Here is a 14635-nt window from a genome sequence, read left to right as displayed (position 1 = left end):
AAGATGTAGGAAAAAAAGGTGATTTTCAGTTTGCTCTGGGCTTGAAAATGTGCTATAAATTTTCAAACACCTCCAGTGCTGGTTGTGCTCGTTCTTGTCATCACACATTCTGAAGAGAAGTTTACCTGCTCTTCTTTTTCATTTCATTTCTTTCTTTTCTTTTTAATAATAACTGGGGTTAGGAGTAACCTACATACCATTTTAAGGCACAATATATAGGTGGTGATTTATTGGCACAATGACATTGTAGGACAAATTTTTCAACAAAAGCTTCAATAGGCAGTGCTCAGATTTTTAAGTATGAATGTTCTTTCCAAGGAAAAACAGTTCTTATATTCTAACATGACAGTAACTCTACTCTTATTAATTATGAAAATGCATTATGATAAAAGCAAGTATAAAAGAACATGTTTAAATGAATATGTGCTTATTATTTAAGATTATAAGAAAAAAAGATATGATTATGCCCACAGTGTATTACGTAGTCTTTTTAAGCTAAATAGAATGGTTGAATTGGGAGAGAGGGAGGTATAGCTCAGTGGTAGAGCATATGCTTGGTGTGCATGAGGTCCTGGGTTCAATCCCCAGTGCTTCCCTTGAGGGAAAGAAGGAACAAAAAAAAAGAATGGTTGAGTTGATATGCATTCATGATCCTGCTGAGTAACTCTGAAAAACAGCAACAGTAACAGCAAAATGCACGCTGATTCCTATGGCCTCCAGCTTAGGAACCAACTGGAGAACCACTGTGATAGAGCTAGCTGCTCCTTCAGATTCTCCTTTAGGAGAAATTGCCATTTCGGCCACAAATTAACTGTAAACCTACACAAGTTACCTAACGCCTCTGGGATACAGAATCTCCTTCTGAGAAATGAAGGCATTATTCAGAATGGCCACCAAGATCCCTCCAACATGGTGCTATTAGAGACCCTTTAAATTGTGATTATGAAAAGACTCTCAATGAACTAATGTTGGGAGCCAGCCATCAAAACCATCTCCTTCTGTTCATCTGGGCACCGATATTATAAAATAGCACTTTGGGGAAATTGCCAGCAAACCACATCATAATGAATATACCTTTTTACTCCCCTCAGTATCAGTTATCCAAGTTTGATTTTTCAAGATAGATCCTTTGTATTTTACAGCCACAATATTCTTTATATTTTCCATCAAATTACAATCACCAAGAATAATTGTATTATTTTTTTTCACACTACTGTTGATACGATTTTTAAAATAGTAAAACTAAGGCAGGTTTTTTTAAAAAAAAAACCTAAATTGATATACACATCTGGTTTAAAGGTATTCCCTTTGCTTTTTCTCTAAGTACTTGACTAACTTCTTAATTCTGAGGGATCAACACTAATTTCCAGTGTTTACCAGCAATCATAGATGACTAGCAGTTAAAAAGCCATCAGCCCTGTCACATTTTTTCAAAGAACAGAATCCCTTTCCAGATGGCCCTTCATTTGGCTAATGGACAGCCTAAGGGGATGAAAATGTCACCTGTTGTAGCTAGTCAATGGTATTAATAAAAACGCAAAAATAGACCATTCATGCAATGGCAACAACCCCAAAACAGATTTATGAGTTCCTTTGCTGAGTTAATTTGCAATGATCATCATTTTAGCACTTTAAAGTTTCCAATTCTTCTCTGAATTTTCCAATGCTATTTTTAAAAAAACACCAAAAGATAAATATTTTTAAAAAACTTATTTTCAAAAGCAAAGTGACGTTTAAACATCTGTACTACAAGAAACAATTAAGTAGTTTTTAAATGTATTTCTCATATGAAAGAGTTTAGTCATATAAAGAAGCATACAGGTATATTTTTTGAAACTCCAGTAAGATATGGGCAATTTTACCTTGTCTAATTTATCTTCTATTAAATTACATTTTACAAACTATAAGCCAATACAACCCAATTGCTATTTCTCAGTAGGCTGTTTTTCTTTCCCACTCTTTAATTTTATACAAGAGATGTCTTCTATCTGCAGTGTGTTCTCCACTTGATAAAATCTTACTGATCATTCAAGATCCAGGTCACAGAGCCCCATCTTCAAATTTCCATTATTTATATCCAAGTACGCAGTGACCAACAAGGTCACAGATGCTCAAAAATGAAATGCATGGATGACTAACCACTGAAGGAAGATTTTTCTGAAGTCACTTTTTCCAGTCACCCACTGAAATGATACTGCAGAAGGTGTTGAGTCTAAATCTATAGGACACTCCAAAATCATGAATGTATTAGTGAAGTTAAATTCTTACTAAATCATTTTCTTTTAATTTGTACACAGAATTTATATTTTAATCACTATGCAATCGACTAGTGTAGCAGGGCAGTATACATTTAACAAGTCCCCTGGAAAGAAAACAAGCCAGTCCTGTTAGCCTATTCTGTCTTATCTTTTCTTTTGTGTCAGTGATGTAAAACCAAGACACACACATTCTATAATTTCCTTTTCTATGGCATAAAAATTCATTCCAAAATTATGTTTTACATATTTCAAACAATTAAAATCTTTGATTTTCTAGTTTTCTAATGTGCTGTACTTTTTCTTTTTAAAAATCATAGGGCATATTGAAAGCAAATGTCAATAGTGTACATGCATAGTATCAGTCTCTCTTTTGAAGCTCAAAGGGACATGGTAAAAATTCAGCAAGTCTTCATAACTCACCAAGCAAGTCACTAACAAAGAAGTGAAGCAACATTTTTTCTTCCAGGCCTGATTGTGATACCAATATCCACTCAACTGTCTTTAGTGTTCAAGAAAGGGCATAATTAGCAGTGAGAGATCATCCCACAAATAGCTTGACACATAAGGAAAAACCACAGACTAGAAGTTAGACAGTCATAGAATTAAATTGAAACAGTGCCTTATGAATTTCTTTCTTTCTTTTTGATATTTGTCTAAAAATATGCAAGAAAGTTTTCAGGGACAATTTTTAAATTTAATTATAACAATAGGGACTTTGGATAAGATGCAAAATTCTGTTCAATGAAGTAAGATTCCAAATCTAGGATTACACTGGCTGAAACATACTCTTCACTTGGAATTGAAAAAAAAAAAAAAGGTCATGATGTTGGCATTTTATTTTGTGAACTCTTAGTATTCCAAAGTAATTGACCCAAAAGCCTTTGCCAAACTCCTCATTATATTCTTAACAAATTCATTAAATTTTTAAAAAATAATGATATTTAAACAAGTTTCCAGAAATCTTTGTTTTAGGTCCTGTAACACGTCAAAATAATAATAGGTCTCAAAGTGAGTGGTTAGTTATTCCACTTTTCTCTAGAATCAAAAAGTAACAAATAAAGGTTCAGATACAAACACATATACAAAAAAAGAAAAAATCTTTATCGAATATCAAGTAAAATAACCCCCAAAACAATTGAAAGCATTACAACAGAGACTTTATACATCAGTAAATAAATGTGTATCTGGGAATCTGCTTTCTACTTTGTGTTGGGTGAGAAATCATGTTACTTAATAATCACGCTGAATGCCTTTTTTTCTTTTTTTCTTTTTTTCTTTATATAGGTCAATAAATTACACTGAAGCCTTAAAAAAAGGATTAGTGACTAAAATTGCTATGTTCTGTATCATTAACAGTGATATAAATCGTGGTTTCTTTTCAATTCTGAAATTCCTTATGCAAAGGAATTAGTTTAAAAAATTATTTCATTTTAATAAAGGGCTTAATCATAAAATGCCTAGGTAGACTTTACGTGTAACTAAATATTATTTGTTCTATCTGCATTATAAAATAGAGGTTATTGTAATCTCTAACACCAAGGGATATTATAATGATTGAATGAGATGATTCATTTAAATATCTAAATATTTAGATATCTAAATCATGATTTGAGAAATAACAAATCTTCCATGAATATTAAATAATATTTATAGTGAGATATGAGGGAAATAATTATGAAGATCCTGCTTCCATATAATATGTTGAAATAAGTATAAGCACTTTAAGTTTTAGTTACATGTATAAATGTCTTATCAGGTTTTGGGATATAGAAGTCTCCCTTTTGATCTAAAGATTAATACTTCAAGCAACTGGCAATATAAAATAATTTTCTTATTCACCAGTTGTAGTCATCAGTTTTGGGAGGGAAAAAAGAAAACATCAAGGATTATTTGCCCTCCTAACAAAACAGCATTGATAAAGGCACATTTTTAAAAATAAGACAAGAAACAGAAAATATCCATTACCTTCTCATTTTTATGAATACACTAGAGTCTCATTGGATATGGACTATTTTATTTCTTTGAATAATTCAGGGACTAACAAAAGAACATCTGTGTAACAAAGCACCACCACTTGAAATTTAAATTCTCATAAATGAATTAAAACAACACATTAACCACCATCAATTTCATGGAATTAGTCAATTATGAAAATGATCATCCTTATTTAACAAAGTCAAATGGGAGATATTACAAGGATGTTGTCCAAGGTCATTGTGAATCACAAGTGAAATTTATATCTGCTTTTTAGATTCAATTCTTTTGTTAATTGATGTATTTCAATGGGTAATACAGCAACTACTTGGTGACAGATTTAATCTCCTAACTGTCTTGAAAGAATCTTTTCAAACACTTCATGAACATTTAATTATTTGTTTACCATTCATCTTTTCCCCAACGCTGTAATTTACCTAAGTTCAGGAACTGTATTTGTCTTGTTCACTGCTGTTTCTTCAGTGCTAGCATTAATGCCTGGGATGCAGTAAGTGTTCAGTAAACATCTGTTAAGACATGAATCTTGACGCATAAAGCAAGATTAAGCAACTGCTTCTGTGACACTGATTATTCAGGTTTTTGAAGGCATACAAACACTCTCTTAAAAAAAAACTTTATTGAGTATGTGCAAAGGAATGTGCTAGTTATTATGAAAAGTATAAACTGTGTATTGAAATTTATACTTTGCCCCCAGGAATTTACAAATAGAATAGGTGAGCTAACTAACAAACTATGGTAAATTATACACACAGTGTGAGAACTAAAAATAAGTACTAAGGGCATGGAAATCAACAGTGAATGAAGATATCAAGAATGTCTCTGGAAGACTAAGTAAATGGGTGTGTCAGTCGTGATAAAAAGAAAGTTGCGCAGACACAGTCAGTGGAAGCAAAGTAGACTTGACATGGACCCAGACTGAATGTAGCTGGCAAAAACTATTGAGTAGAGGGGAGGCTATAGCTCAGTGATAGAGCACATTGTCTAGCATGCATGAGGTCCTGGGTTCAATCCCCAGTACCTCCATTTAATAAATAAATAAACCTAATTACCTCCCCCCAACAAAATAAACAAACTAAAAATAAAAAGTAAAGATTATGAGAACAAGAGAGTGAGAGAGAGATTAGATAGAGGGGAAAAGGGGGGAAGGGGAATGAGATCAAAGACAATACAGTTTTAAGGAAAAAAATTAGTAAGAAAAAGATACAGAAAGAGAAGCTGGTTTGAACATAAATGGAAAATGATACATTTGAGGTACTGTATTAGGCTCATTTTCTACGATCCTGTTTTAGTTAAGTGCATTACTGACAATTTTGCTACTATAATATAAAATGGTTAGGGGGACACTAAGGAATATGTAGGTGAAAGGCTAGATAATTGAGATTTATTTTAGTGAAGAATGAGCTTTCATACTAGCACCAGGCTGAATGTGATGCCGTTAAAGTTCATTATAGTATTGTCAATTATCTGGTAATTTATTGGCAAATGTGACAGCTTGTCTTGCATTTGATAGTGATAAATCTTAAGTAGGTGATAATTTTACTCCCCTATAGCAATATTTGAATATAGCATGAAATATGTATACCATGCGCTATTTGTTTAAGCATTGATGTGTTACAGAATTGCAGAATAGCTTGTACTATATTTCAGACACCCACTAGGGGCCAAGCAAAGTCAGGAATAAAATTAAGTTTACAATTTGAGAGAGAGACAGACACATATTTAATAAAATCTAATCTAGTATTTTAAGTGCTTCCTAGTATAAACAAATTACCAGGACTAGACAGAGAGTAGAATGACATTTCTGCTGGGTCGAGGAAGATTCAGAAAACTTCAGAGAGCAGGTTTCCACTTGAGATGTGCCTTAAACAATGACCAGCATTAAAACAAACAGAAAAATAGAAAAGGGAGAATATAGGAAGAAGAGGATGATGAATAAGTTATCTAAGGAGTTACATATATCATTTGCTCATTTAATGAATGGTATATATCAAGATGGAGCTTAAATATTAAATAGAAGTGGAAAGGTTGGAAGGGAAATCAGAGTCCAGCCAGGCTTTGCACCAAGTTGTATGTTGTGCTACTTGATAGGTAGAAGTTAATTATTCAGAAAATGAGAACAAATAGTAATAGCAACACTTGGACTTCTGGCAGGCAAAGAAAAATGCTCATCTTTTGTGCCTAATCATAGATTCCACCAGCCTGGATATCTCTGTGGGGCCTTGGACAGAAAAAAAGGTCATGTTCAGAAAGCCTAGGCAACCTTGAAATTCATTTTGCTGGACGCAATATAACATAAAGATCTAGATCAACATGATACTGTATCCTAAAGAATTCGTTTTACTGAAAGAGGAATTGAAGACATATTCAAGGCAATATATATACACAATATATATACACATATATACTCACCCACACACACAGATATAGACAGATACACACGTATAAATGGACAAGGGTCCATGTTTGTACATGCAGATTATTTTATTCTCTTTTAAAGACTCCATAATATTCCATGGCATGTTATCCAAAATGATTTGTTTATTTTTTTGGAGCTTTTTTTTTCATTCTTTTAGCTCACACAGTGAATAATATAATAAACATCTTTATGCATATAACCTTACCTATGCTGATCTCGTACCTAGTTAGTATTCTAACTTTTATTAGTTGTCTTTTTTTTTAAATCTCATTCTCTCAAATTTGGGTTGTTACTAATGTTATTAGGAACTACCAACAATTTTTTTCTTTTTAGTACTTATAATTTTAATTTTTCTACAAGTTCTAATAATTAGAAAAGCAAACTAAATTTGATTGACAGCAAATGTCCTTGCAATTATAATAATTTTAATAGAAATGCCCTTAGGAATAAATCTCTGTTATTTGTTGCAGATTTCTGATAGATGACTTTTTAACAAGTTAAAAAATATTCCTTCTATTCTAAACTTATTAACTTAAAAAAATAAAGAATAGCTATTCAATATTAATGTGCTTTTTCTGCATCTAGTGAGATGATTGTAAGGTTTTTCCCCTTTAATTGCTTACCAGAGCAAATTTCATTAATGAAGTTCCAGGTATTGACTCATCCCTTAATTTCTGGTGTAAGCTCTAATTAGAATTTGTGTCATTAATTTAATATTCCATTTAATATTCTGTGGTATAGATCTTATTGATAGCTGTATCTATGTAGTTTATATTTTTAACATGGGTGTTTGTGTGCTTATATGCATTTCTTTTGAAGTTTGTTTCCCTAAATTGAATATAAATTTTTGTATCATTTTATGTTCTAATCTAATCAAATTCTTCCTTCCCATAATATCTAGCCTTTATAGTATTTATGGAGTGTACTCAAATTTTCTGTTTCTTTCTGAGTGAATTTTGGTGACATACAATTTTTAAAATGTATTAACTTTACTTCACTCATTGTTTCTACAATATTAAACTTATTGGTGTAAATTTACACATTTTTCCAATTACTTTTTTTGAAAAGCAGCATCTATTGCTTTATGATAGTAAGATTCCAAGTTATTCACATCCGTGGACTTGTATAGCTCTCTTAAAGCTCTTGTTAATTTTCCTGATGGCACAGTCATTGTTCACAGTTTAATTCAGTCCATTCATTTACAACAGAAGGCAAATGCTATTTTTTTTTTCAAAAAAATAATCAGTGTTATATTTTGGGGTCAAATCCAAATGCTACATTCATTTTTTTTTTAAACACAAAATGAGAGACCTTAAATAGCTTTGCATTTGAAACCTACAGCCATGCTCCAGTCCCTTTAGGGATACGTATATTCTCCCTTCAAATTAGAAGTATGAAAGAAGAGCATTTTGAGAAGCATAGGAGAAAACAACTAAAATGGAGAGACGGAAAATACATGTCAAGCGTGCTAGCCTCGCTCCTGCCCTCAACTGTAGCATATTAGAAATCAATGACTTTGCTAGATACTTCTGCTGGTTCCTGTAAGTGGTAACTGTTAGCAGGAGCAATGGAATCTTTTATTCTTGCATAGAAAGTCAAGACATTTGCAAGATTATTTCATGATCCTAACCAACACTTTAATCTTGGGTAAGTCACTCACTCAGAATTTCTTCGTCTATAACAGAAAGCAATTAAAAGTTCCCACTGGAATTTGGTGGGTAGTCTCATCAGGCTACTATAAGAAACTACGATAAACAGTAGAAGTACTGGACATCTAAGTAGAATACCACGAGCAAAATTGCACAAAATCTGCCTTAAAAACATCTTTCATACACTTCTACCACCAGTTATTTAATTATTAATGTGTATTTTTTAATTGGTGGAAAGAAAAAGATATTTCAAAAGTTATAGAAGTGGGAAAGAATTTAAGATGACCACAGACATCATCTAAAATCAAATTCCAAGTCAGACAAGAATGCTAAAAATATCAGTAAGATTGAAATACAGGTAAGCCTAGGAGAGAAAGCATGGCATTATGACATTACGCTGTGATAAAATACCATATTATAACAAGTACATTCTCCTTTATTCTAGCTTTTTAATATAAATAGCTTCCTTTTATTCACCCAGTCCCTGCAAAGTATTATTATAGGTTCTCCATACTCATAATGTTATGGCAATCTATAACAGTTATAATTTTTACCTGGGATTTCAGTATCATTTTTCTGATGATTTTCTAATCCTGGTGGAATTTTCTAAAATATTTGTTTAAATTGATTCTTTTTTTTTTAATTTAAAAACTAGAATCAGAGAATAGGTACAATGCAATAGCTGGGTTAATACAACATGTAGGTACCATATTCTTTAACATTAACTATTAAGGAAAAATAAAATTCCAGAAGGGAAAAGACTCACTAAAAATAGCTGGGGTTTAAAATTATATTTTGCTGCCTGTTAATTTATCATATGGAGTAAAAATAAGCCATAGGTAGGAAATGGAAACTCTACCAAGCACCTTTGTGTTGCAGTAAACTTAATTATACAGCACACCATAAAATGACAGTAATATTAGAGAGTAAAAGTAGCAATTTCAGATGTGCAATAACTGCTTTTTACAAGGGTAGAAATTACATCAAGCACATATACCTATTCAGTCTAACACTGTTTTCTAGCAAGAGCCAGTGGGATTCACAGTCAAGGGGAGGGAAAGATTTAACTAAGCAGAAATCTGCCTAGTTCCAAAAAAGCTTGCCTACAAAAACCACTGCAAGTAAGTGTGTTCATTTGCTAATACATAATAAGTATCTTATATAAAAATTCACATTTAATCTTTAAATGTATAAGGACACGTGCTTGTAATAGCTTCAATCAAAACCATTATTAACGGATGGATTCTTGGCTTTTGATGGGACTCAAATGCTTTTTACTACATCTTATCTATGTGTATATCACATAGAATGACTTTACTAGGATAGCATCCTATTATGAATTTAATAGAATGAATCTTAATGTTTCTGAAGAAGCTTTTATGCCATCATGCCAAAAATCTTTCCTTTAAAAATCTAAAAGATTATTATTGACTTTTTACTTCAAATTAGAAAGATGATTATTGACTTTCTGCCTTCTACTATTATTTTCATTAATTTAAGGGAAATTAACATAATACCTTTCTCAGTATGTTGGTATAGGGTTCCTTGTTTATTAGTTTGTTAGTGCACTGATTATGGCCTCGCTTGATATCTGTGCCTAACGATTTCTGTAGAGAAGATTTCTTGTCACATAAACCTTGTTTAGAATGATAGCGCTGGGGCAACTATCTATAGGACCTCAGGGAAATTCTCTAAAATTGAATCTGTTTCCTCATCTACAAAATTGTTCTATTAATGCCCACAAGTTTTATAATAGTTATCCGAGGTAGAAATAATGGATGTAAATTTTCTACTACATTGCTAAGCATCAAGTAGGCTGATAAAGGACTGATAACTATTATTTATCCTATGATTATGTATGTGGTGTGGTACACAGTAGTTCAGAGTTCGATTTTTAAGTTTTAAATTTCTCTGTTGATCTTGGTCAAATCAGCCTCTTTGGGACATTGATAATATCATTTATTTTCATAGGATTATGAAAAAAACTTCAGATTCTATTAGAGAGACTATGTGCCTTGATACTATGTATGTCAGATACTTACCTCACATAAAAAGCAACAGAGTTGTGTTTCAAGAAGCAGATTAAAAATACTGTTGTGGAATAAACATCTCACAGATTACTAAATAAAAATGTTACCTGGCTGAAAACATAAAATCAGTGTCTTTGAGGCTAAAGGACTTGGAGAGGAGAAGTTATATAAAAGAAAAGTAATTACAGTGCCCTAATTTTGTGCTCATGTAGTAAAATTGAGGACTAGATAGTTTAAAAGGGAGGGGCCCACCGTCAGCTTTGATAGGATAGGCACTGGTGGATGGATAAAGTCTGATGCTTCCAGTGTCATTGGCAATTGGCATCAGCTGGAACACGAATCATTTCCCTACTTTGTTAATGCTTGAAATTCTTTTATCAAGAGTCAAAATTTTTTATGCACAACTAGGGGTAAAAAAGCTCTATGCTTTTGAGTATGTTTCAGAATGATCTGTTAAGCAAATTCATCAACTTGTTCTCTGCACATAGAGAAGTCATGGCTCACCTAGCTTCCCTCCTTCCTCCTTATAGCTTTACCTGGGAAAGGATTGTTCATTTCTTCTCTTAGGAAATATTTACACCTCTCTTTGTCTAATGTCTAAGAATGTTAAAACTAAGGATTTTATCACTAAGTTTCTTTCTTTTTCTCTGGAGATACTGGATATAATGGTAGACATAACCAATAAGTAATGTGTTGGATGATTTGTAAAATAGAATCAGCTTCCTTCCATAAAAGTGAATATTTGTTCCTTAGAAATAAAATTTGAAATATTCACTCACCTCTTAGACAGATCATTAGCCACACATGCCCAATGGGTGCCCTATGGCTGCCCTATGGCACGTGTGGTGAAGTTAAAACAGAAATAATAGTGTATTCTTCTTTGAAAACTGCAAAGTATACCAGAATGCCTGAGATAATTGGAAGTTGTCTACTTTGAACTTGACAATGTATTATGTTCTTGATATACATTAACTCTAAGCTTACAAGCAATTCTGGAGTGGTAGATGATGTAGTCCATCTTATGAAGAAAAGAAATGATCATCAAAATCAAGGATTAAATCCACAATAGTAAATAAGCTGTAAAGTATTAAAGTAATATATGTAAGTTTTCTATGATAACTCCAGAGCCAATAGAATCAACTTTTACTACTACTTTTAACTTTTCTGTCATCATATAGACATAGTCTCTGTTTTTTGTACCTGTAAGAGTTGTTACAAAATAAAAAGAGGTAAAACTCCAAAGATATGGTATCAGTGTTTTAGATATCCATTTTTAATGGAAATAATAATTTTCACACCTGCAGGTAATAAATAGTCAATAGGAAGAGGTCAAAGATATTCTGATGCGTTGTCATTCGAGGCTTAAGTAGAGCTTTCTAGACTGAAGTGAAGCATCTATCACCAGCTGTGTGAGCTCAGGGGAAAAAAACTATGTTGTAAGAGTTCATTATTTTTCTCCATTTCTAGCCACTGTCCCTGTTCAGGTATAGCAGCACAGATGGTGTTGTGGTGAAGACACATAACACTGTCAGGAGCTGTAACATATGGCAAAAATCTGGCATTTCTCATTCCCACAAGTTTCAAGGTTAAGATAGAAACTTGTCACTTTTCTGACATACAATTAACTCCTTTCTTTTGTCTTTATATTAAAATATAAAGGGATTTTTAATAAGATTTTTTCCCATAGTTAACTCATTTCCAGGACTCTACCTACTTCCCTTATTTCATTAACATTGATCTAATGATGTTTTGAATTATTTTAGTGTATCCTGTGTTATGTCATAAGTATATTCTTAAAGGTTATTCAAGTAGGAATTAAATTATACTTAAATGCATTAGGGAAGCTTGGTAAAGGAGTCAGTGGATAATGTTTTTGCAAAGTCAAAGTTAAACCTACCTTCTCAAATGTGTAGTTTTCATAGATATGGCTTATTTGAAATAAGAATGTAAATATACTTATTTTCATCAGTAAATTACAGGTTTGTTGTAGGATGTATATATGTGAATGTTCTTTCCTGAGACTATAAATTACAAAGTTATGTAGAATTACAATATTCTCTAAAACAGCATGATGAAAAAAATCTTACTAAGAATGAAAAGGCAGAAATTATCAGGTAATAAGGAAAGAAATTTGATCCTCCATAAAGCACACAAAGAAATAAGTCTAAAATCATGGGCTTTCCTTCACAAGATTCTTCCTTTGAAATTCAATAACTTATTCATGTCCTCTCTCATAGTCCTTATCCAGATGCCCAGTCATCACAGGGAAAAGAACAATGAGCCATCTTTGTGGAAAAAAACTATTTAGAGAAATTTAAAATATGTCTCTGAATGAAGAAGGTATTTAACTCAACATGCTATGCTATAGGATATTGATTAGTGTGCTCTTCCATAAAAGGCTCGATAATTTTTCTCTTTAGGATGTGGAAAATAGAACTAAACAGAATCTGCTTTTTAAAAACTCATAATGAAAAAGAATATTAAAATGAATATGTGTATGTATATGTATGACTGAACTATTATGCTGTACACTAGTAATTGATACAATATTGTAAATTGACTATACTTCAATTAAAGAAAATTTAAAATAAATAAATAAAATAAAATGAGCACCACTGGAATAGAGGCGTAGGATTGAGACGTTTGTCCTCTGAAAAAGTGTCTTTAGATTCCCAAAATGTTGAACTACGAAGTCTGTTTACAAGGAGCTGAGGGCTATATTATGTTTAGGACAACATAAAATGTCTTTTTAATACCTCTGAACCAAAATAGATTACTAGATAGGTTGTTTTTCAAAATTATTTTCGCAAAGGAAATTGACAAAGTCTGCCAAATTTTTGTGGTTAAAATGGAAATTTAAATGAGAGGATAGTGAGTATAACATATATAATAACAAATCAAGTTCCAGAGAAACTCTGGATGATAGAAATGATGAGAATAAATCTCACAAGTTGAAATTGAAAACGTTTTCATCTATATCCCAAGTAAACATGTACAGAAGTACAAATGAAAACAACTGAATTCCTCTTATGGGAAGTAAACCTGGAGTCCACAGTGTGTAAAGTATAACATGGCCATAAGAAATTCCCTTGATTGTAGTTCACACTAACAGAGCTATTGTATTCAGAAAACAGCTTAATCGGTGTTGCATAATTTGGGTTTTTTTTTTTTTAACTCCTCCAGCTTTATCCTTTACCATTCATTTAGCTTGCACTCCTGAATCCAATCACATCCAGCTTTGCTTAATTTCTCAAAGACAATGTGCTCTATTATTTGAGAGATGGAAGGTCATTCTTGGGCTGATCCTTCAGATTTCACCTTAGAGCCTGATAGTTGCATAGTTGACCCCTAATGCATTCCCATTGCACTCTGTACTTAAGAATTCTATCCCTGATCACACTGCCTTGCCTTTGTGGCTGGCCTTACTTTTATGGGAACACTTTTAATTTCTGTAGCCCCAGAAAAACTGACCTCTGTCATGACCTGACTTTGAATTTTAATCCCAGAAGGTGATGTAGTCCTGCTCATTAGCTTATATTTAATGGCCTGAGATAATGTCTGTCCAGTTGTTAAAATATGCTTTATCTTTATAGCTTCTTTCTATTTTATATATAATTGTTATGTCATTGGAGCAGAGGTTTCATCATAGTGTGATTTTACTGTCTTCTTGACAGTACTTCTTCTGCCTCATCATTACCTCATATGTGCTTGCTTCTTTTATAATCATGGATGCCCAGTGCTGTATTTATTTCAGTATATTGGTAAAAAGAACAGAACTCGACTTAAAACATAGTAACACAATATTGCTCATGAAAAGTCAAATACATGCAAATGATACAGTAGATGCTATAGAGAAAACCAGGGTGGAAACAGTTTTTTATGGTATCCAGGGGCATCAGTGAATTGAATTCAAAGGATTGTGATTTGACAGTCATTTGTAGGGTGATCTAAGTGGTGACTAAATTTGAGCAAAACAATATCCTCTGTAGTAAGAATTAGAGTGGTTGTTTTGAATACCATTGATATTGTTTTGTTTGTATTTACTTTGTAAATGTTTCTGTTGCATTGGAGTTTTGTTGCATGAGTCTACACATGCAGACTTTAACCTCCCCTGAATATGATCTTAATTAGCCAATATAATAAATACAATGTTAAATAAATACTGGATATATTTCCTTTTACTGGGAAAACTGCCAACTTAAAGTAACATTAGAGTCTATAATCTGATCCTCACAATGCTTGTCTGAAGGAGGCTCAACATTGATTTTGTTCCCTGAATTCAGATAA

The 14635-nt window shown here is 32.4% G+C and overlaps 1 non-coding gene across 1 annotated transcript; it reads left to right on the top strand.

Annotated features, from left to right (window-relative positions):
* The first annotated feature begins 524 nt into the window (after positions 1 to 524).
* On the top strand, positions 525 to 596 carry TRNAT-GGU (transfer RNA threonine (anticodon GGU)). The gene has a single exon. It is a non-coding gene; the product is annotated as a tRNA-Thr (tRNA).
* Positions 597 to 14635: the final 14039 nt, after the last annotated feature.

Source organism: Vicugna pacos, chromosome 22, assembly GCF_048564905.1.
Source record: "Vicugna pacos chromosome 22, VicPac4, whole genome shotgun sequence".
Lineage (NCBI taxonomy): Eukaryota > Metazoa > Chordata > Mammalia > Artiodactyla > Camelidae > Vicugna > Vicugna pacos.
This window is presented reverse-complemented; position numbering and strand designations above follow the sequence as displayed.